This window comes from Heptranchias perlo, chromosome 40 (genome assembly GCF_035084215.1).
Source record: "Heptranchias perlo isolate sHepPer1 chromosome 40, sHepPer1.hap1, whole genome shotgun sequence".
Lineage (NCBI taxonomy): Eukaryota > Metazoa > Chordata > Chondrichthyes > Hexanchiformes > Hexanchidae > Heptranchias > Heptranchias perlo.
The window spans coordinates 8,659,992-8,684,575 of NC_090364.1; the positions used below are offsets into that span (position 1 = coordinate 8,659,992).

Below are 24,584 nucleotides of genomic sequence, written 5' to 3' on the forward strand. Positions count from 1 at the left end.
CGATTGAGGAGAATAAAAACCTGACCGATTTTTCCCTCTATCGTCGTTGGATCAAACTCCTGCAACTCACGTCCCAAAAGCATCGTTTTTCAAAAAAAATTCATTCTTGGAATATGGGCGTCGTTACAAGGCCGGCATTTATTGCCCATCCCTAATTGTCCCTTGAGAAGGTGGTGGTGAGCCGCCTTCTTGAACCGCTGCAGTCCGTGTGGTGAAGGTTCTCCCACAGTGCTGTTAGGTAGGGAGTTCCAGGATTTTGACCCAGCGACGATGACGGAACGGCCGATGTATGTCCAAGTCGGGATGGTGTGTGACTTGGAGGGGGAACGTGCAGGCGGCGATGCTGGAGTTCTGTGTTCGGGTGGAGGGCAGGCGTGGTTAAATGACAAAAGGGATGATGGTGCGAGGCAAAAGGGGGTGATAATGGGACAAGTAAAGAAACAAAAGATGGGTTACAGCAGAACCACTCCCAGCATCTGCTGTCTGAGAAAATGGGAGTGTGGTTATGGTGTGAAGTTGTTGAACTCAGTGTTGAGGCTGGAAGGCTGTGAAGTGCCAAAACGAAAGATAAAAATCCTAGTGCTGTCTCATTTCTCCTTGAGGGTCGGATATTACTGAATTCCGAAACGAGTTTGAAATAAAAATGTTCACTGTAAGTTAATGGTGAGTTTGCTGAATGTTGGTCATTAATACACTGTGTTGGATAACTGACGGGGAAAACACTTTGTACTTTTATACAGCACCTTTCAGGCTGCTCATCTGATGAAACCCATCAGAAGGAACACTGAGAGGATCATTTTCGTTCCTTACATGTCTTATGGGGGGAGGGCAATTTCTGCTATCAATTTGGCTGCTTAGGTGTCAGCCTTGGCTTACTCTCACACCTCTAAGCCAGAAGGTCATGGGTCAAAACACCACTCCAGCAACTTGACACATAATCCAGGGCTGACACTTCAATGCAGTACCGAGGGGAGTGCTGCACTGTTGCAGGTGTCATCTTTTGGCCCGAGGCTCCGCCTGCCCTCTCAGGTGGACATTAAAGATCCCATGGCACTATTTCGAAGTTCTCCCAGTATCCTGGTCAACATTTATCCCTCAACCAAAATCACTAAAAAAACAGATTATCTGGTCATTTATCTCATCGCTGTTTGTGGGAGCTTGCTGTGCGCAAATTGGCTGCTGCATTTCCCTAAATTACAACAGTCACTGCACTTCAAAAAGGCTCCGTTGGCTATGAAGTGTTTTGAGTCATGAAAGGTGCTACATAAACACAATTTTTTTTGGTTGCAAAGGGTACTACGCATGATGTTTTTCGGATTTGTTTCATCACATTTCTTTTAGATGTGTTTCGAATTAATTTTATTCGCCATGGAAGTGACTGCATCTAGTTCAGGCCACATTGTAATTATAGACTATTGAGACCATTCCATCGAGCTAGAGGGTTATTTTTAATAGTGAGGGCCAAAAACCTAAAAATTAAGAATATACGAGCTTAACTTGCATCTTTCCTTCTTCACCAACCATCAATTCGACAGTGCTTACTGTTACCAAAGACCATGTACGTTATATACCACATCAAAATGCAGGACATTTAATACAGAGCTCCCCCATCCTTACTCAAATGGTGCAGTCCTCCTAGGATCGCCCGCTTTTTAAATTAACCCTTTGTCTTCTCGTTTTTCTGGTCTCTCTAAAATATAAGGCCCGATTTGAACCTAACCCGCCCGGCAGTGGAGAGTAAAATCAGGCGGGATGTAAAATGGGCGTCCGACCCGATCCTGTCCCATTCCCGCCGGGGGTGGGGGGGTTAGGCTAAAATTGGGGCTACACATTAATAAATGGGATTCAATTCTCCACCCCCACTCACAATATATTAATAAACAAGGATGATAAAATTTCAAATGCAAAGTTTCACTTGTCCCATATCTGAATATTGAAACCGAAGACTGCCTCATCATCACACTTAGTTCCTTGAGCATCTATAGATGAGAGAGACCCACAAACCTAACTGACTGTTCAATGGGGATCTCACTAGCTCAAAACCTGAATTTCAGCCGACTATCCCAAGATCCAATTGCAATGTGCGACCCCTCCATTTTGAAACCCATTCTAAGTAGCATAATAAAAAAAAAACGTATTTGTTCAGGACACTCCAATGCAGTGCTGAGGGAGTGCTACACTGTCAGAGGCGCCGTCTTTCGGATGAGACATTAAACCGAGGCCCCGTCTGCCTGCTCAGATGGATGTAAAAGATCCCACGGCACTATTTCGAAAAAGAGCAGGGATGTTATCCCCGGTGTCCTGGCCAATATTTATCCTTAAAAAAAAAAGCAGATTATCTGGTCATTACCACATTACCGTTTGTGGGATCTTGCTGTGTGCAAATTGGCTGCCGCATTTCCTACATTACAACAGTGATTGCACTTCCATAAGTACTTCATTGGCTGTAAAGCACTTTGGGACGTCCTGAGGTCATGAAAGGCGCTATATGAAAGTAAGTCTTTCTTTCTTTATATTTGGTCAGTAGGATACAGGTTGATGTTAGAGTGCACAGGTAGTGACAGCCCATAAACCTCTCTCCATCAAAAAAAACACAATCCCTTGCAAGAAACATACTCTTCTGGGACTGCACTTAGAGGTTTTACCAATGTCAACATGGAAACACTGAAAAGAGCCATGTTTTGACGTTGCTGTTGAGCTGGAGGAGTCAACCATTTACCAGGACAATCGTGATGGGTCCAGCTAACTTCAAATGAAGCTAAATGGAAGATGCTAATCCCAGGTTTTTACTTTCTTCTCTATGGTATTCTACGATAAGGTATCTGTGGTCCACTCTAAAACTCATTACTTAGGTCACAAAGCTCATTTGTTGAGCACTGGATTTGGGCCAGAAAGTCTCGGGTTTAAATCTCAGCACAATTCACTCAGTCTTCCATCCCTCCGAGGTGGATGAAATGAGAGTTTGTGAAGAGGAAAACAGGAGAATGTACAGATTGAGGTTGTCCCGCTGCAGTCGCAGTGTCTCCTGACTGTCAATGGATATAGCGATAAGCACAGCAATCAATAGGCATCTCATGCTTAACAGAAACCAAACTCCATGAGTAATGTCTTTCTTTTTCTGTTTTATTAGATTAGCATCACTTACACAAACACAAACAAACATAACATTCATCTGTTATTGCTTAATTTGTTATAATAGACTGAGGACAGATAAAATGGGTCAAAAATCAGTACCTATTTACTGAAAAGTACTTTGAAATTATTCATTAAAGAATGGATTAGCAAACTGTCCTTTCATCTTTGGGGCTTGGGTCCCATTCCAACCCAGACTGACGGAACGAAAGCCTGCTCTCTCTAATCCTAGTAAGGCTTTTAAATGAAACGAGTCTGAAGCAGTCTAAATCTCCTTCGTAATGGGTGGAAGCCTGGAGTGCAGGCACAAAACTGGGTAGAGGGGTACAGTGGCGTAGTGGTTACGTTACTGGACTAGTATTCCAGCGACCGCAATTAATAATCCAGATGAGTTGGATGGATCCAGATGCGATCCCTCATCTCAAATTTATGGCCTTTGTTAAGGGAGGAAAGCAAGAAAGATAAACAATGATTATTTAATCCTGCCTCATTTTCTTTGGTCGATGCAAACAGAAAATTATACTTCAAACCAAAGTCAGTTCAATTTTACACATTTAAGCAATGCATTTTTTTTGGCACAAACTCCGACTTGTCCATGACTCCACCGTCTGCATCCTGCCCCACACTAATCCCTCTCACCCCACCCTATACAGGCTCTCCACCCTCTGTGGCCTCAGCCCACCTTACCCCTGCAATCCCCTCCAGCCTTATGTCCTCTCCTGTGGCCTCGGGTCATCTGACTCCTGCGCATGTCCCCTCCCCCTCCACCCTCTCTGTCAATAGAGTGAGAGGGGGAACTAATGAGGTTGCACACTTTCCTATGTGATGTTCGACAATGTTATTGCAGGAACCGACTGACTTTGAACATGTTTGCACATTGCATTATCGCCCCCTGCTCCACACACAATTACACACTGGGCAAGAGTAGAACAGCAGGCAAACTGCCCCCAGCCCCATACCTAAGCTTCTCCCTCTGATCCCAGTGGGAACTGTTCAAGATTCACCTTGGGCTCAGTTACCCTCTGATTCCGATGCCCACCCCCTCCACCCCACCGCTCCCCTTCACCCAAAAACGAGTCTGGCAGAAGCTGAAACTATCCAGCAATGTGGGAAAGAAGCCACGTGCTACCACCCCCCACCCCCGGCTCTAACCCTGTGCCTTGGGAACATTAGAAACAGGAGTAGGCCATTCGGCCTCCTCGAGCCTCAGTCAGAGCACGGCCGACCTGTTCACCTCAACTCTCTGTGGCACGGGACAAGTGGGCGACTTCTGGCAAGCAGAAGGACACCTTTCAATGACAATGGACTTCTGCTGCCCATCTCCTTGCTGAAGAGGAGAACAATCTAGTTTTAGCCACAAGGGGCAGTAGTGGGTATGGCTGGACACAAAATGGTGGGCAAAACAAAAGGTGAAACAAAGCATTGAAAGGAGATATTATCACAGACAGATTGCTGGAATCATTCTTTTCTTGTAGGCCCAGGGTAGCTTCCTTCTTCTTTGCTGCCCATTTTTGCAGGAGGCGCCTATGTATTTTTTTTTATTTGGAAGGAGTCTGCTAGATTTTTTTTTTGTTGTGCTCTTGTTGACTTTGTGATCTGAAGTCTTACAAAGAGTCTTTCAGCCTGTGGTCAGTGCAGTGACATTCCTGGGAACCCACTTCCTGACAAATACTGAACCATGTGGAACATATTTTCAACCTGACGTTGGAAATTACCTTATTCCTCCTACTAGCCAGAGGTCTTTTTGTTGTGCAGGCACCTACCAAATTTCCTGAAGTATAAGTCAAGTGAAATCTGGGCTGAGATTGAACTGAAGACCCAGAGGTGAAAGGAATTACTTTCGACCTTTCAAAGTGCTAGAGGCCTGTTTATTTGCCAGGCTACAAGGGCCATTGGTGAATGAAAAGAAACCCAGTTTTTGCTGAAAAGAAAGAATTTGCATTTATATAGCACCTTTCACAACCTCAGGACTTCCCAAAGCGTTTTACAGCCAATGGAGTACTTTTGAAGTGTAGTCACTGTTGTAATGTAGGAAACACAGCAGCCAATTTGTGCACAGCAAGATCCCACAAACAGCAATGTTGTAATGACCAGATAGTCTGTTTTTTTAAGTTGCTGCTTGAGGGATAAATATTGGCCAGGACACCAGGGGACAATTCTTCAAAATAGTGCCATGGGATCTTTTACATCCACCTGAGAGGGCAGACGGGACCTCGGTTTCACATCTCATCCAAAAGATGGCACCTCTGACAGTATAGCACTCCCTTGGTACTGCACTAGAGTGTCAGCCTAGATCTTGTACTTAGGACTACGGGACCTGAACCCACAACCTTCTGAATTAGAGGTAACAGTGCTAGCCACAGCTAACACCTGAAGCATGAGCTTCTGTATTGCATCAATACAGAATTCCCTTCCTCCTCTAATTTGGCAAATAAAAAATGATTTACTGGTAATATTTGCCATAGAGGAGTAAACTCAACAAACACCTGGCATATTGAAGGAATACTCATGCAAAGAAAGACTTGAAAAATCAGGTTTGTTCTAGTTAGAACAACACTGATTATGGGACGATATGATAATGAAAGGATGGGACAGGATCAATAGAATGAGGGGCCATAGATACAAGATTAAATGTGAGAGATTTAGAATATAGGCCAAGAGAGCTGTGAGGATGTGGAGTTCACTTTCAGGGTTAGTAGTTGAGGCAGAAACTAAGTCAACATTCTAGATTAGATCGGATAGGTGGATGAAAGAAAAGGGGTAGAAGAGATATGGGGAACAGGGTGGGTAAATGTGATTCAGACTATTTGCCCATGTGGAGGGTTAATGTTGACATGGTTGGGCTGAATGGTCTGTTTCCATATTGTAACTTCTATGGCCCTCAATTTCCTCGCACTTCCTGCTGCTGCTACGCCGTAACATTCTGGCAATGGGATACGTAAACGGGGTTTCTGGCAAAGTTATGGTGGTGCAGTGGCAGAAAGATGCGAGGCAATTCAGGACGTCCGTATCTCTACGTATATTGATTGGTGACCAGTGATTGACTTGTTTGTTAATAAAGTGTCAAGACTCATCAGAAACACTCACTTAACCCAATGACTAAGCCCTGCAGTTGTTACATCTGCGGGAGACCCTCATTTTGGCTTATAAAGTAGCCCAAATGAAGGGCCAAGGACCATAGTGCAAGACACCATCAAGGCTGAAGAGTGTACAAGCTAACCCAAGTAGTAGTGACTTGGTTTTAAAGGCCTGTTGCTTGTAAGAGAAAAAGAAAACATTAGAATGAGGGAGGCAAAGATTTCCACAGTTTTAGATCCTGGGAAGGAAGGAGTTGAGGCACTGTGGGATACAAGAATTATGAGAGCTATTTGTTCACATGGAGGGTGAATGCCGGCACGGACAGGTTGGGCTGAATGGCCTGTTTCTGAGTTGAGGTATTGCAGGAGAGGGTGCAAAGAAGAGGAAGGACATGTAGGATGGTGTAACTGGAACTCAGGAAGAACGTAAGTGGAAAGTTCAGTGGAGCAATGACCATAGTAGCATTTATAAAAAGGAGAAAGATAAGAAAGGTTGTGATGGAGAGAGAAAGATTGGAGGTTGGAGGTGAGAGAGGAATTACCTGTCAAGCTTCTTCATGCAAGAGAGGTATTGGAAGAGCCCTCATCGATGTAGGAGTGATATTCAATATTTGGATCAATCAGAGGATTATGAGAGTTAAGAGCTGTTGAGGGGAAGTGTTTTGCATGATAGAGGTAACCAAGTTTCTTTGAGGCCGTTTTAGCAATAGAGAAGATGTAGGAGTTCCATTTGAGATCAAAATGATAGGTAGAGATGGACTAGCTCATCCTTTCATAGAAGCCTGCAGTTGTCCATCATGGCATCTGAATGCCACTAGTGGACCATCACGATGTCTAGCAAATATTGAATACCACAATTCAAATGATCATAATCCTGGAACTCCCTACCTTAACAGCGTTGTGGCAGTACCTTCACCACACGGACTGCAGCGGTTCGCGAAGAAGGCCCACAACCACCCTTTCAGGGCAACTAGGGATGGGCAATAAATGCCAGCCTTGCCAGCGATGCCCGCATCTTGAGAATGAACGAAAAGAAAATATTTTCCCATATCTGTCAGCCCAAAGCTAGGAGAGTATGTGAGATGTTGTGAGTATAACTAGGCAGGGACATGGTCCGTAGTGAATGGGGGAAGGAAGGAAGAGGGGAAATGATATGGCCAGTTGGGTTCGTTTGGCGACCAAGTGTACCTGGGTCATTGAGCAGAGAGAAGTTTTGCGAAAGTGCAGAGAAGAGGAATCTTCTTTTTTAATTAAAAACTAGTAGATCTCCTGTGGTGCTGCTCACAGCCAATCAGAAAAGTGTACAGAGAAAAGTGTGACAGGGAGTAAATACATTTACAGGAAGCGTATCCCATACCCAAGACTTTTAATATACTATAGATATTGAGGACGACTCGTCATAGAGTTATACAGCACGGATAGAGGCCCTTCGGCCCATCGTCTAATGAATCATATGATAAATGCATTTCCCTATATGGAACTGAGCTGCACAAACTAAGGTTAGAATTTGCCCAACCTTAAATATTCAAGGCTTGAAAACAATTGCAAATGTACGAGTGAATTAATGGAAGTTCATACTCAGATATCTAAAAAAAACAATAATTTCTTGATGAAGAGACAGTCCTGCCCAATAAACAAGTAAATGATTCTTTATAGGAGAATGATACAGGGGTTGCGTTATCAGAAAAGAAAGCCTGCTGACCACTCTCGATCAGAAATAGTTAACATAATTTTCCAGATTCCGAAACTAAATTCCAGGGAACTTTGCCAAAGGTTGGAGCCCTGATAAAACTGTTCAAACAACTCTCCAACCTTAAGGTTACTGACCTTGCAGTCCAGTGGATAACTAATTAGGTTAAAAAGTATTCCAAGGTACAGCGTTCTTATTAATTATTCACAGTCTTTGAAGTATTGTGTGCAGTTCCATCCTGTTGAGCCTGCGACCGTGCCTCTGTCCAGACACAATCTACTTTTAACTTAGTACTTAGGGTGAAAACTGGTCAATGCAATTAAAAAAATTGATCAGAGCTGCCTGTGTCAGAACATAAGGTAAGAACATAAGAAATAGGAGCAGGAGTAGGCCATACGGCCCCTTCGAGCCTGCTCTGCCATTCAATCAGATCATGGCTGATCTTCGACCTCAACTCCACTTTCCCGCCTTGTCCCCCATATCCCTTGATTCCCTTCGAGTCCAAAAATCTATCGATCTCAGTCTTGAATATACCTGATGACTGAGTATCCACAGCCCTCTGTGATAGAGAATTCCAAAGATTCATAACCCTCTGAGTGAAGAAATTTTTCCTCATCTCGGTCGGAAATGGCCGACCCCTTATCTTGAGACTATGACCCCTAGTTCTAGACTCTCTAGCCAGGGGAAACAACCCCTCAACCCTGTCGAGCCCGATAAGAATTTTAAATGTTTCAATGAGATCACCTCTCATTCTTCTAAACTCCAGAGTATAGGCCCATTTTACTCAATCTCTCCCCATAGGACTGTCTAGATAGTTTTGCGCTGTGGAGTTGATTGTACCGAACGTTTGCACAAACAACTACTTGATTCACCAGAATGATACCGGGGCTAAAAGGGTTAAATTATGAGGACTGGTTGCATGGACTAGGCTTGTATTCCCTTGAGTATAGAAGATTAAGGTGTAATCTCATTGAGGTGTTTAAGATGTTTATAGGGTTTGATAGGGTAGATAGAGAGAAACTATTCCCTCTGGTGGGGAGGAGTCCAGAACAAGGGGGCATAACCTTAAAATTAGAGCTTGGCCGTTCAGGGGTGATGTCAGGAAGCACTTTTTCACACAAAGGGTAGTGGAAATCTGGAACTCTCTCCCTCAAAAAGCTGTTGAGGCTGGGGATCAATTGAAAATTTCAAAACTGAGATTGATAATTTTTTGTTAGGCAACAGCATTAAGGGTTACGGAACCAAGGCGGGAAGATGGAGTTAAGATACAGATCAGCCATGATCTAATTGAATGTCGAAATTGGCCCGAGGGGCTGAATGGCCTACTCCTGTTCCTATGTTGCTATGACAGATGGCACAGTGGGCAGACCTTGGGCACTGTTGATGTTACCTGGTTAGCTTCTGCTGCCAGATGGCATAGAGTTGGTGACTTGAGATTAGGAAACCAAAATTGCTCTCTGAAGATACTGTGATGCTAGGCCTATGTTCTCTTGACCGGCCTCCCATCTTCCACCCTCCACAAACTTGAGCTCATCAAAAACTCTGCTGCCCGTATCCTAACTCGCAGCAAGTCCCGTTCACCCATCACCCCCTGTGCTCACCGACCAATACTGGCTTCAGGTCCAGCAATGCCTTGATTTTAAAATTCTCCTCCTCATGTTCAAATTCCTTCATGGCCTCGCCCCCTCCAAATCTCTGTAACCTCCTCCAGTTCTACAACCCTCCGAGAACTCTGCGCTCCTCCAATTCTGGTCTCTTGTCCCTCCCCGACTCCCTTCGCCCCACCATTGGCGGCCGTGCCTTCAGCTGTCTAGGCCGTAATTTCTGGAATTCCCTCGCTAAACCTCTCCGCCTCTCTCTCCTCCTTTAAGATGCTCCTTAAAACTTACCTCTTTGACTAAGCTTTTAATCGCCTGTCCTAATATCTCCTTATGTGGCTTGGTGTCAATTCCTGTCTGATAAAGCTCCTGTGAAGCGCCTTGGGACATTTTACTACGTTAAAGGTGCTACATAAATGCAAGTTGTTGCTGTTGATGATGAAGGAAGTAGTCAGTCCCATGTGCCATTGCAGCCCAAACTACACACAATCACTTTCTGTAACTTCAAGAATGACTAAACTACAGCTGGCTAAAATCAGTAAATTATGATTTCCTGAATGGAAGCAAATCTTTCAATCTAATTAAAGGGGCACTGTCCTCATGGGGTGGGGGAATGTTTGGCAAATTAAAAAAAAATTGAGGACGACAACAAATGATACGATTTTGGCACGATTTGTACAGTCACATTTGTAAATAGACGAGAACGTGTTTACCAAAAACACATTATGTTTTGTGGCGAAGTTGCCTTTTTAAGATTTGTAAGCAATAGCACAACAGAAAGTTCCATTAATATTTCGCTTATAAATGTATAACAGTGGAAAGCAGATTAGTCGCTGCACTGATTGAAACTAAACGTCAGTGGAGGAACGGAAATACAAACTGTGGATTCAGAAACAGAATTTCAAATGTAGAAGCAAAGCTCCCGTTTGAACTGCCTCTTCTTTGCCCCCGCCCATTCCTCTCCCCAACAAACTTAGGACATTCCCAAGTCATGGCATCTTTTAACGGCCAAGCTGTAAGAAAACAATATGTGCCTACAATCTCACAATCGTAATTTCTGGGCCAACTTTCACACTCTCTCTCTATGAGAGCCTGTCGCCCTTTAAAAAAAGGGTCATTGCCTTTCTGCACATCAGTCGGAGCAGTGTTTGGTTAGCGTGCTGTGGGAATCGTACAGTACAAGTCTCAAGGCCTCTCATGATGACATTTCGCGGTCAAGAACATGGCGTGCTTTTACAGAAAAAAAAACCCTCCCACGATCCAGCCTGCTTTTAATTTATTTTCATACTCTCTCTCTCCTCCAGTCCTCCTCCCCCAACTCTTTTTCCTTCATGTGGTGGCTGTAAGTCTTTAAAGCTAAACAATGTGATTGACAGACATGAAAACCCAGTGAAATACCTTTCTCGCAACGTCATTTTGCCATAAAATTTGTGCCTTTTTTCCCCACCTTTAAGCTACTCCGCTCTACAATGCAGCGCAATTGAAGTGACTTAGCGGGAACATTCAGTTACCGAGGAAACCGTGTACCCAGTCCCCTTTATCCAGTCGTTGGTCTCGAGTCCCCTTTACCAAGTCATTTAAAAAAATATATTTTCTCAGCATGTTGGCGACACAGGCAAAGCAATAGTTGCCCTGAGGATATTAAGGGGTTAAAATTCAATTTTGACTGGGGCTCGAGTTGGGTGTTGGGAGATCAGAAGCCAGTTACAAAACCCCACGTGATTTTTCTTTCCTTGGAAGTCAATATTTTATTGAGCCGATCCACTTCTGCCCGTTTTTGCACTATCCCGCCCAAGTAGAATTTTAACCCCTGCCAAAGAGTCACCCACATACTTGGCCAGACCAGGTAAGAGCAGCAGGTTCTTCCTTTCCCTGAAGGGCCTTACTGAACCAGTTGGGTTTTTATAACAATCTGGCAGCTTTCATGGTCATTTTATCTGGTGCAAGCCCACCAGTGATCATACTTCTTTAATTGAACTTGCCGTGGTGGGATTTGAACTCACAACTTGGCTGCGATCAACTAACTCGGAGCTGGACTTGGGACCTTCAAGGCCTGCAAGCCTCAGGACCACATCCAGGAATGCCTTTACCAGCTGAGTCATTGAGGGAGCTCGGTCATTTCTTTGGAACATTCTGGGTTTTAGGTGATCCGTTGGTGCAGGACACTGGCCTAATAACATGCAGCACCATGGAGTGGGCTCATCCCAAGGTTCCCTCAGCGATGTTCTGTCCTGGGCCACATTGAGCGAGGGTTTGCCAGCTCCACAGAGAGGTACTAACATCACAAGCCAATCACTCTGCTTTGTGAATTGCCATTAGTCATCTCGGGAGCAGTAAGTTTGAGGCAATGATTCGATCTCAAGATTCACTCTCGAGGTTAATAACGACCTCAGATCCATTCAGAATTCCAGACGTGTGGGCCCCGATTTTGACCAGGTAGGTGGCAAGTTGAGTTTGAAACTCATCCGCTACTGCAGAAATCAGGCTATTTAACTCCCAGGCCTCATTAACATGCCGCCGGTTCAATTCCCGCCCGGGAAACGACAGAAAATCACGCGATCCAGAGGCCACCCAGGTAGGTGGCGGGATTGGGTTCCTGGGGCATCTCGCAGGGGTCTCGCGTGCGGGAAGGGGGGAGTCCAGGGTATCTGTGATGTACTTATACACATTCTGTCTAGGTTTTGGAATAGAAGTACTCCATGCTTTGTGGTAAATCTACTCCATGTTTACAATAGATCCACTCCGTGCTTTGCGAGAGATCCACTCCATGGTTACAATAGATCCACTCCACGTTTGCAATAGAGCCACTCCATCTTTGAAATGGATCCACTCCGAGCTTTGCAACAGATGCAGTCTGCTGGGTGACTGACACAGGAAATGTTCAGAGAGCGTGTGAGCTAGGGGCACATAGCTGAGGAAGATAATATAATAAACAGCAGATACAACACATTTATGTTGCTTCTAAAGAAAAGTTTGTCCTGTGCATTTTATTCACAACAAACAGTAAGTGGCATTACGACCCTCTGAGAACTTTGCGTTCCTCCAACCCTGGCCTTTTGTCCATCTCCCAATTCCTTCACCTCACCATTGGCGGTTGTGCCTTCAGCTGCCTAGGCCCTAAGCTCTGGAATTCCCTCCCTAAACCTCTCCACCCCTCTACCTCTCTCTCCAACTTTAAGACGCTCCTTAAAACCTGCCACTTCGACCAAGCTTTTGGTCACCTGTCCTAATGTCTCCTTCTTTGGCTTGGTGTCAATATTTGTCTGATTACGCTCCTGTGAAGCGCCTTGGGACATTTTTACTATGTTAAAGGCGCTATATAAATGCAAGCTGTTATTGTAGTAGCAAAATTGAAGACATCACAAGCACTTGGGCCTCCCTATATTTTAAGATCTTCAGAATTGTTTGACCATTTTTCCTCAGGAAGCAATTTGAAAGGAGTTACTATTTATACGTTGGGATTTTAATGCAAAGTGTATTCACACACGTTTGTTTTTAACTAAAGCACTAAAATAAAAGGAGATTAAGATGATAATAGGCTAGAGGTTGAAGTAGTTTCCCCAAAGACTGAAAACAATAACACTCATTAGCCTCTCTTGGTAATCGATAAACACCTCCCGCTCATTGTGGTGGGAGGTCCCTGGTTGCAGGCCCTTGACGGGGGGTTTAACCGCACAGGCTGTCCCTTCAAATTGTGACCACAGAGTAATGAAAACAGAGACAGAAACACTCACCAGCAGTCTGGTTTTTAAACAGAAAGCTGTGAAGGCAGGCTTTCGGCAGGCTCAGAAGGTTAGACTTCAGGAGGGTAGTTAGAAGCTATTTTGTTTTGAAGTCAAACAAAATGACCCAATGATGTGGGGAATTGTAGCGTGCTCGTTATCTTGTATTATTCGGCGAAGACAAGTTGCATTGATTGAATTAAGTGAGTCCAATCATAACTCCAACAACACTCAAGAAGCTCGACACCATCCAGGACAAAGCAGCCCGCTTGATTGGCACCCCATCCACCACCCTAAACATTCACTCCCTTCACCACCGGCGCACAGTGGCTGCAGTGTGTACCATCCACAGGATGCACTGCAGCAACGCGCCAAAGCTTCTTCGACAGCACCTCCCAAACCCGCGACCTCTACCACCTAGAAGGACAAGGGCAGCAGGCACATGGGAACAACACCACCTGCACGTTCCCCTCCAAGTCACACACCATCCCGACTTGGAAATATATCGGCCGTTCCTTCATCGTCGCTGGGTCAAAATCCTGGAACTCCCTTCCTAACATCACTGTGGGAGAACCTTCACCACACGGACTGCAGCGGTTCACGAAGGCGGCTCACCACCACCTTCTCAAGGGCAATTAGGGATGGGCAATAAATGCCGGCCTCGCCAGCGGCGCCCACATCCCATGCTCTGTCTGTTCACTCGCTATGAAATAAAGCTGCTTAACCATTCATATCGGAATGGGCTCGAGGGGCTGAATGGCCTACCCTCGCTTCTGTCTTCGTCTTATCAGGTGCTTTCTTGGTCTGCTTTTGGAAGGATTGGAGAGGCGCATGCGGTGGCATGTCTGAAAGACACAAATATCGAGATTAGATGACAAGGGGATACTATTGTTACACCCCTGGGTTATATCATTCGATACTGGGCAGCATGGTTACATCTCGAAAGGTAAGAAGTCCAGATTGTTGATGGAGTGACCAGCCCTGCTTTACTCAAATTGGCAAATTGTAACAACCCTAAAATTAACCACACTGTCTGCAGCCCAAGGTTATAATTAATAATCTTTATCTGAAGTTATTAATATGCCCCAGCTGAAGTAAACAATGCAATATCTCTGTATGTATCTTTTACTGAGACAAATTAATACAGGAACTAAACAAGACAGAGCTTGGATCATTTACTTTCCCTGGACTCGCTGTACAATTAGTGGCTTGACCTTGTTCAGTCTGGTTATGTACTTAAGCAAAGCGTGTAGATTACCAGAGTAATACATCGATAGTATGCAACGATACGAGATAGGGTTAGCAACCCTCCAGGATTGTCCTGGACTCTCCAGGAACTGAAGATTAATCTCCTGGGCACTGCTGCGAGCAAAATCCGGGAGAAAAATCATTAGGGCATTAAAAAGAATTGTGTGTTTTTTCTGTATTTTCTTTTGTTTTTCAGTTATAAAAATATTGCAGATGGGGGGAAAAGGCTGTTTGACCGGGTGGGGCGGTTGGAGGCAGGAGGCCATGAGATGAAACCTCCAGGGACATGTCCAACCAGAGTTGGCAACCCTAATCCCAGAGCATTCTTAGAGTAACGTTGCTAATATGTTTTTTTTATTCGTTCATGGGATGTGGGCGTCGCTGGCAAGGCCAGCATTTATTGCCCATCCCTAATTGCCCTTGAGAAGGTGGTGGTGAGCCGCCTTCTTGAACCGCTGCAGTCCGTGTGGTGAAGGTTCTCCCACAGTGCTGTTAGGAAGGGAGTTCCAGGATTTTGTCAGACATCACCAAGAATATCTTGTAAGATTCAGGATATTACACTACGATAAGAGGAGCCCATTATATATTTTATTACTCAGTTCTTAATTTTAATAACAGTCTGTGGCGAATGAAAATCAGCTTTGCTCTCCTGACGGCTCAGATCCTTTTAACAGGCCAGGCCCAGATGTAAGCTCCTGATATTATTCGGTCAAATGTTTGCAGGGGCTTCGATTGCCTGTGTAATTGACTCTTTTCTGTTTGCAGGAAATGCATTCTCCATTCACAACCGGCCCCCTGCCAAGTAAAACAAGACGGCCTGTCCTCTGAGGCCCAGTCTGTGTTGGACGGCCAGCAGACAGGAAAGCAGGCCCCAGGCTTTTTTGCCTCACACAAGGACTTTGGTATTCTGCAAAATGTTGCTATTTCTGGTGCCGACCCTACAATGGAGCACATTCCAGATTTGAGCAGGAAATTTCAATGTTCCATTCCCAATAGCTCCCAGCTGTAAAGAATTCCTAATCCCAGCACAATCCTGGTCCAGCTTCAAATTCCAATGTAACAATCATCATCAGTCACAATGTAGGTTTGCTAAACCCTCCAGGATTGTCCCAGAGTCTTCAGGAATGAAAGATTAATTTCCTGGACACTGTTGTGAGCAAACACCCAGGAGAAAAATTATCAGGGTGTTAAATAAAAAATGATGTGTGCTTTTTTTCCCATTTTCTTCAAACACTTTTTGTTCTTTCGTTTATTCGTTACGTAAATATTGGAGGTGGGAAGAAAGGTTGTTTGATTGGGCAGGGGGTGGTTGGAGGTGGGAGGTCATGTGATGAAACCTCCAAGAGTTGGCAACCCCAGTTCCAATTCAGGAGACTGGAGTCTCGAAGGATTTGGCAAGAAGTCCGCCCCCGCAGAGGCCCTAACACCGTGGCTCAGTCGGTGAACTGTACTGCGTGATGTGGTACTGAGCCAAACAAACCGGGAGGGGCCCAGCTTTGATCCTTGAGCTGTGTAGATGTTAGCTGATCTCAGCCAAGGCAGCGATTAGGGCAGAACAGTTGGCTTCATTGCCCCTGGGCTAGGGAGGGGAGAAAATTCAAGGGTACCTGCTCTTCTTTGCTGTCCAGTGACCCGGCCTGGAATGTTCAGGTTCAGGTGTGTGGGCGGGATTAGGCTTGGCTGTGTTGCCCCACCCACCATGGTTGAACCATTTCCTGAAACTCACCGTGTAGACTCACACCTAGAAAGAAAAGGACGACTAGTGCAAGGTAATACCACCACCTCCAAGTTCCCCTCCGTCCATCACACCATCCCGACTTGGACATATATTGGCGGTTCCTTCATCGTCGTTGGGTTGAAATCCTGGAATTCCCTACCTCAGTTTTGCCTCAGTACCTACCCCTTGGGGGAGCTCCAAGTACTTTCCCAATTCAGGCACAATCCTGATCCAAACATCCCAATCTTTTGCCCCTTTTCAACCACTTACTAAAATATCTGGATTGCCACAGGATCTCCTCGTTAGATAGAAAGCTATAACTACACCCGGGGTGTTCAATGAAAACCATTTTGCGTTGGAAAAGTCCAGAACGCAAAATAAGAAAGCTGGTTCTTTGTGTCGTTTCTCCTCCCCCTCCCTGCCCCCTCCCCCCTCCCCACGCACCACCACAAAGAAGGAAAAACATTACAAGGAATTTTTGGCTCAAAGAGTTTGGTAACACAGATTGCATTTATGCGAGTCTCACAGGATCCTGCATTGAAAAATGAGAGAATGCGAGAGAAACATGCATTCATACATAGTTATAAAAAGAGCTTTATTTCTGTCAGACGTGTACGTACTTTATTCTAATTTTAAAACTTCATTTTTTTTATCTTCGCCCAAGTTTGACCTTCACTCATCCATTCTCACCAGGATAGTCCAGCTCAGACTGCCTCCAAAGTCACCATCCGCCCAACACTTTGGCTGATTTACTGAGGGTTGTGCGTTAAACACTATCCACCCTGTCATCCCTCCCGTGGGATTTCCCTCCTCTTCCCAGGTAGCCGGGCCCAGGATTAGAAGAACTTCCATCGTCCTCAGGAAGTGCCAATTGGTCACACGGTTGGTTACCCTGAATATAACCTTGTAATGAGACAGCATGATTCAGTAATAAGTGCTCAGTCCGTAATTCAAAATCTTCTTATATGATTAACCGCTGCTGATGTGCATTATTTTAACTCTTACTTTATTTAGAGATCCAAGTAAAGGGCCATGACCCAGATTACAGGACACCACCAAGGTTAAAAGCAGTTAGGATTTAATCTCTCGGAAAACGCACTCTGCTTAATGTGCTCACCTCAAATTACTTTCTGGACTACTCTAATGTTAACCCTACGTAGGGTTGCCAACCCTCCAGGATTGTCCTGGAGTCTCCAGGATTTAAAGATTGATCTCCAGGAGACTGCTTCCAGCAACCCTGGAGAAAAATTATTGGGGGCAGTAAAAAATATTTTTTTTTCCCGTTTTCTTTGAATATTTTCATTTATTAGTTATAAAAATATTGGAGATGGACAAAAAAAGGCTGTTTGACTGACAGTCAAGAAGCATCCAATCAGGTAAAGGAGAGTCGGTTCGCTTTTCGATTGGCCGTGGGACAGCAAGGCACCGCGAGGATAGATGTGTCGGGCGACCAATGGTGGGAGTGTGGGGCGGAGTGGTTGGAAGTGACAAAACCTCCAGGAATACGTCCAACCAGAGTTGGCAACCATAACCTTACGTGACTGCATCAAGCGATGCCTGAAAAAAATCAAATCCTCAAGAAAGACGAGGGAAATCAGGACTAATTACTCTCCCCTCTCCTCCCTTCCTTTCCCTTACCTCCTTCCCTCTCTGCCTCCTCTCCCCGTGTCTACCTCACCTCCTCCCCTTCCACCTCCCCCTCCCTTTTCCCCGCCTTGTCCCCTTCCACCTCTTCACCCTCCTCCTCTCCATCTCCCCTCCTGCCCTCTTCTCCCTTCCTCCCTTTTGAAGGATTCCCATGGTTTTGGGAATTATACTCTCGTGAGAAACAATGCTACAAATCTTGAGTTGAACACAGTGTGGATAGATGATGGAGGGAGAGCGCATAGGATGATGGAGGTTATGAAGAACAAAATAGCAAAGCTCGAAAAGAACACTGACCACTGGATGGAATAGATTCCAAATATTGCTACCATCTGCTCAACTGTTTACAGTCTATTTTTTGCCATAAAGGAATATATAGCCCTTAATCATCCTGCCGACTTTGGGTGCGGCCCTGAGCAGTGTGCTTTTCACCACATTGGGAGGCACAGTAAGTTGTGTGGATGGGAGGAAGAAGTTACATGGGGACACAGACAGACTAAGTGAGGGGGTAAAACTGTGGCAGATGGAATTCAATGTAGGGAACATAAGAACATAAGAAATAGGAGCAGGATTAGGCCATATGGCCCCTCAAGCCTGCTCCGCCATTCAATAAGATCATGGCTGATCTTCTACCTCAACTCCACTTTCCCTTGATTTCCTTAGTGTCCAAACATCCATCGATCTCAGTCTTGAATATACTCAACGAATGAGCATCCACAGCCCTCTGGGGTAGAGAAATCCAAAGATTCACAACCCTCTGAGCGAAGAAATTTTTCCTTATCTCGGCCCTTATCTTGAGAATGTGACCCCTAGTGCTAAACTCTCCAGCTAGGGGTAACAGCCTCTCAGCATCTACCCTGTCAAGCCCTGGAAGTCTGAGGTCATCCACTTTGGATCTGAGAAAGACAAATCGGAATATTTTCTTAATGGCGAGAGACTATGGAGGAGGAAAGAGATTTGGATGTCTATGTACACAAAACACTAAAAGGTAGTGCACAGGTACAAAAAGTCATCATAAAGGCTAATGGAATGTTGGAATTTTATCTCAAAGGGATTGGAATTCAAAAGTGAGGAAACGATGCTTCAGATGTACAGAGGCTGGGTTAGACCCCATCTGGAGTACTGCATTCAGTTATCCAAACCTCAGGAAATTTATATTGGCCTTTGAAGGGGTACAGCGCAGATTCCCCTGAGTGATACTAGAGCTTAAAGGGTTAAATTATGGTGACAGGTTGCATAAACTTTGAGCTTAGAAGGTTGAGGGGTGATCTAATCAAGGTGTCTAAAATGATAAAGGAATTTGATAGGGTTGATACAGATAAACTATTTCCTCCGGTGGGGAAGCCTAGAGCAAGGGGCCTTAATTTTAAAATTAGGAGTGAAATCAGGAAGTACTTTTTCACCCAAATTGTAATCTGGAACTCACCCCTCAAAAGCTTGTAGATGCTGGGAGCCAATTGAAACTTTCAAGACTGAGATCGATAGATTTTTGTTAGGTGAGGGTGTCAAGGGATATGGAGCAAAGGCGGGTAAATGGAGTTGAGGTACAGATCAGCCATGATCCAACTGAATGGTAGAACTGGCTCGAGGGGCTGAACGGCCTACTCATGTTCCCATGTATCCCTGTCTTTGTTCAGTTGACTTTGTGGATTGTGTCGCCATCTGCTGGACTGCAGTTGGAATTGGTGCTGGAAAAATATTTCGAAACTTGAACTTATTCGACTTCTACTGTCGTAGCATTGTGACCCTCACAGCTGGAGCATTTCTGGGACTATTAGAGAGCCAGAGAAACCCCACGGCCCCCATCAACCCTCCCAGAGATTACACACTGCTCAAAAGTCACCCATGTCCAATGCTCTATGAGGCCACCATACCTACTCAGTTACTAAGGCAGCACCCTGGGCCTGTTTATAATTAAAGGTTAGTTGTACAAAATGTACAGAATGTAAGATTTTTACTTTATGTACCCGCAAGTACCATGGAAACAGCCAAGTGCCATGGGAACAGTCAAGTACCATTGGAACAGTCAAGTACCATGGTAACAGACAAGTGCCATTGGAATAGACAAGTACCATTGGAATAGACAAGTACCATTGTAACAGTCAAGTACCATGGAAACAGTCAAGTACCATGGTAACAGTCAAGTACCATTGGAATAGTCAAGTACCATGGAAACAGTCAAGTACCATTATAACAGTCAAGTACCATTGGAATAGTCAAGTACCATTGTAACAGTCAAGTACCATGGAAACAGTCAAGTACCATTGTAACAGTCAAGTACCATGGAAACAGTCAAGTACCATTGTAACAGTCAAGTACCATTGTAACAGTCAAGTACCATGGTAACAGTCAAGTACCATTGGAATAGTCAAGTACCATGGAAACAGTCAAGTACCATGGAAACAGTCAAGTACCATGGAAACTGTCAAGTACCATTGTAACAGTCACGTACCATGGTAACAGATATAATAGAGGTCTTTTCTGTTTTGGACCTTATGTTGCTAGCTTATGTTATCAACTTGCTAAGTGTCAGCTTGGTGCAGTTGGTAGTACTCACCTCTTGAGTTAGAAGGTCATGGGTTCCACTTCACTTCTGTGCTGTAAAATTCCATGATTCTGAATGTTAATACACTCTTAAAGCCTCTGCAGACTGTGTCTGGGTACAGTGTGATATGGCAGCAATACACAGGAGAGAGACCAGAGTTCCAGTTAATCACTAGTAGCAGTAACATTTTTGAAAGCAGCGATGTTAAGCATTGCACCAACCATTACCCACTGTCCTACCTGCCCACAAACTCAGGCAGAGCAAACATAGAATTACATAGAATTTACAGCACAGAAACAGGCCATTCGGCCCCACTGGTCTATGCCGGCATTTATGCTCCATATGAGCCTACGTCATCTAAACCTATCAGCCTATCCTTCTATTCCTTTCTCCCTCATGTGTTTATCTAGCTTCCCCTTAACTGCATCCATGCCTATTCGCCTCAATTACTCCATGTGGTAGCGAGTTCTAACAAATCGACATGACCCGATATGATCTTGGTTGCTTGTTCCTCAATCTGACTCATTGGACCAGAATTTGCTGTAGCTGGGCAACGAATGGTGCCCGCCATTATTTAGACTTGCCCTTGCCAATTTCATCTCAATGATATTTTACGCCGCAAGTTGGTGAAAGTACAAGCTGATAACATCGCAACGAGGAGAGAACCGGGCATCTGGGACCTGAGTGAACAGGGCCAGCAACAGGGGGTCTCCTTAAATAACCAGATTGAAGGATTGGGAAATAAACTGTGCAAGGACTGAGATGGAAGTGTAAATTAGAATGGGTGAGTCCAATGTCAAATGAGGTACAGAAAGAGAAATAAGGAGAGGGAAAGAAAGATTCGATTAAGAGAGAGAAAACAAAGAGACAGGAAGGAAAAGTTTAAAAAGATATTTTAATTTAAATTTTTTAAAAAATCGCCAACAACGTTAAAACCTGAAAGAATGAGACTCTACACTTGTAATAGTTAATTTTCAGTGCCAGAGAGGTTGACTGGCAGTAATTAACACTTATCACGTCGTTAAAAGGGTTGTTAGACTGAAATGGACAAGACTTAACTTTCTGCGGTGAGTTTAGTTCGTGTCTACCGCGCAAATCCAGCAACGTCACGCCGCTCTGTGCATTTCAACCGTGAGGCAGACGACGAGATGCCGTTTTCGCGAAGCTAATGGCAGAGGGGCGTGTCTCGGACAGCAACTTTTGGATTTCCGTGTTTAACCGGGCTCCTGCCCTCGCCTGAAGTGGCTGTAGCGTTTGTGCATAAATAACGGCGAGCACCATTAGTCTCACCGTTACTTTGACAGCAAATTCTGGGCCATTGTGTAGTGCGCGTCTTCCTGTTGTGAACTTACTGTACAATGGATTAAATAGAGCCAACTTTGCCATTGTTCAATCTCATTGAAACATACAAAATTCTCACAGGGCTCGACAGGGTAGATGCAGGGAGGGTGTTTCCCCTGCCTGGGGAGTCTAGAATCAGGGGTCACAGTCTCAGAATAAGGGGTAGGCCATTTAGGACTGAGATGAGGAGAAATTTCTTCACTCAGAGGGTGGTGAATCTTTGGAATTCTCTACCCCAGAGGGCTGTGGAGGCTCAGTCACTGAGTACATTCAAAACAGAGATCGATAGATTTCTAGATATTAAAGGGATCAAGGGATGGTGCAGAAAAATGGCGTTGAGGTAGAAGATCAGCCATGATCTTATTGAATGGCGGAGCAGGCTCGAGGGGCCGGATGGCCTACTCCTGCTCCTATTTCTTATGTTTGAGGATTGGGCTTAACATTTGCTTGTTATACTGGGAGTGAACCTGACAATATCACACAATACTTCATTTAGGTTCGAGTCAGGTGAGTTTCTCTCACATTAGACAGAAACACAGGTGTTGTGTTGCTGAAACACCGTTTAATTAGGTTAAATATCGAGGAACGCTCAAAGGCACTTCAGAGGAACAAACACTTTGTGGATCAGTGTCGAGTTTGTCTGAATTAATACTTCCTCTGAAAAGCCAAAATGAGGTCGCATTGTATATTTTAAAGCTGTCATTTTCAATCTTTGTGGAAAAAAGAGTCACATTCAGAGTTTTCATTATTGAGAGAAGTCACAGAACCAACCAGCAATGACGTCATCATGGAGTTGTCATCCCAGCCTGCTTCTTCTTTAGAGCTCTGATCGGCTCCAGACGCCATCCCCAAATCTCAACCATAGAACCGTACAACACAGAAGGAGGTCATTCGGCCCATCAAGCCTATGCCGGCTCTATCCAATTAGTCCCACTCCCCTGCTATTCACCTAAAGCCCTGCAAATTTTTCCTTTTCAAGTATATATCGCATTCCCGTTTGAAAGTTATTATTGAATCTGCTTCCACCGCCCTTTCAGGCAGCGCATTCCAGATCATAACAACTCGCTGTGTAAAAAATTTTCTCATCTCCCCCTCTGGTTCTTTTGCCAATAATCTTCAATCTGTGTCCTCTGGTTACCGACCCTCCTGCCAGTGGAAACAGTTTCTCCCTTTCTACTCAGTTAAAATTTTGAACACCTATATTAAATCTCCCCTTAACCTTCTCTGCTCTAAGGAGAACAATCCCAGCTTCTCCAGTCTCTCCGCATAACTGAAGTCCCTCATCCCTGGTATCATTCTGGTAAATCTCCTCTGCACTCTCTCCAAAGCCTTGACATCTCAATCAGTGCTGAGCGAATTCTTAAACTTGCCAGCTTCTTGATTGATCAATAAAAGATGTCCGTCATTGTAGAGGACGTCATTTTCTGGATTTCAAGACTGTTTTGTGCAGCAGGAGTACAAATTCATGGGCGCTAAATTGGGTGGTGAGGCGCCTGTTGTTTCAGGGCTACACGGCCTCTCCAACATCCAAGATGGCGTCTTAGCTGCGCATGCACGTTTCCAGCGTGACCTGCGCCGGACGCCATCTTGGTATAGGAGTTAGCACTTGCGCAAATACCGAATGCCAGGAGCATGTAAAGTAGGGAGAAAATGGATGCAATCAGTGTGCAACGCTGATTTAAAGTGATCGACACCATTTTGGGATTTAACGCTCAATTCAACGCACAGTCTTAACCCCGACCATCTGAACGTATCTTAGAGTGCCTGGAGGACAACCACCAGCGCTATTTAAAGGGACCATGCAGGATTTACAGGTTAGTGGCTGGATTTTTGCTTCTGGCTGCCAAGGCATTTGTAACTGTTTTTGGAGGTCTCCTAGACTTGAATACTAGGATGCAGGGACATAGCCTAACATTTAGAGCCAGGACGCGCAGGAGTGAAGTTTGGAAATGCTTCTACACGCAAAGGGTGGGAGATGTTTGGAACACCCTTCTGCAAACGGCAGTTGATGCTAGCTCAATTGTGAATGTTAAATCTGAGATTGATAGATTTCTGTGAACCAAGGGTATTAAGGGCTATGGGGCTAAGGCGGGTATATGGAGTTAGGTCACAGGTCCACCATGATCTCATTGAATGGCGGAACAGGCTCAAGGGGCTAAATGCCACTGCCACTTGCTGCCTCCTGATATGCGCCACCTTCTCCTGCAAGAAAGCGGGATGTGTGTCTGGGTGATGTGCCTGTCATTGTTGAATAGCTGTCAGTGTGTGCGGCCTGTGAGTTGTGAGTGGGCAGCTTGAAAACAGTGGTAACGTGCAAGGGTGAGAGGAAGCATCTGATTGGAAGAGTTGAGTACTGATGGAAAGAGTTTGTTGGTATGTGGGTGATGGGGTGTAGTGTGTGGAGCAGTGGATGTGGCTAGTGGTGCAGTTGGTAGGAGACAACACTTGACAGTTGACCTCACTCACCTTGACCACTCATGTCAAAGCATTGAACTTCTTCCTGCACTGCATCCATGCTCATGATGCTGTGCGCCTGGCATTGACTTCGTCCCCCGCTGCCTCCCACGGCCTTTTGGATATATGTCTGGAGGGCCTCTTGCCCTCCCCCCGGATATAGGATGTCCCTCCTTCTGTCCACTTCTTGCACCAAGGCCTCTAGTGCATCAGTAGAGAACCTTGGTGCACGGACTCTCGCAGGCCTGGTACAAACGCAGATCGGCAGATTGGTGAGGTCTGACATGCAGATCGGAGGATGTGGGATTTAGTAGTGCGCAACCTTTATTCGATGTTTTAACATAACGCATCAGTTTGTAAACATAGAGACGGGAGCTGCATCTGTGTTTTGCGTGTGCAATGTCTGATCTCTGTTC

General features: G+C 45.0%; 1 long non-coding RNA gene across 1 annotated transcript in view; it reads left to right on the forward strand.

Moving 5' to 3' along the window:
* Positions 1–15,671, forward strand: part of LOC137305363 (uncharacterized) — a 51,970-nt gene extending 36,299 nt beyond the window's left edge. The window contains exon 3 of the long non-coding RNA XR_010958704.1: positions 15,233–15,671. This is a non-coding gene — a long non-coding RNA (uncharacterized lncRNA). The remainder of the gene's footprint in view (positions 1–15,232) is intronic.
* Positions 15,672–24,584: the final 8,913 nt, after the last annotated feature.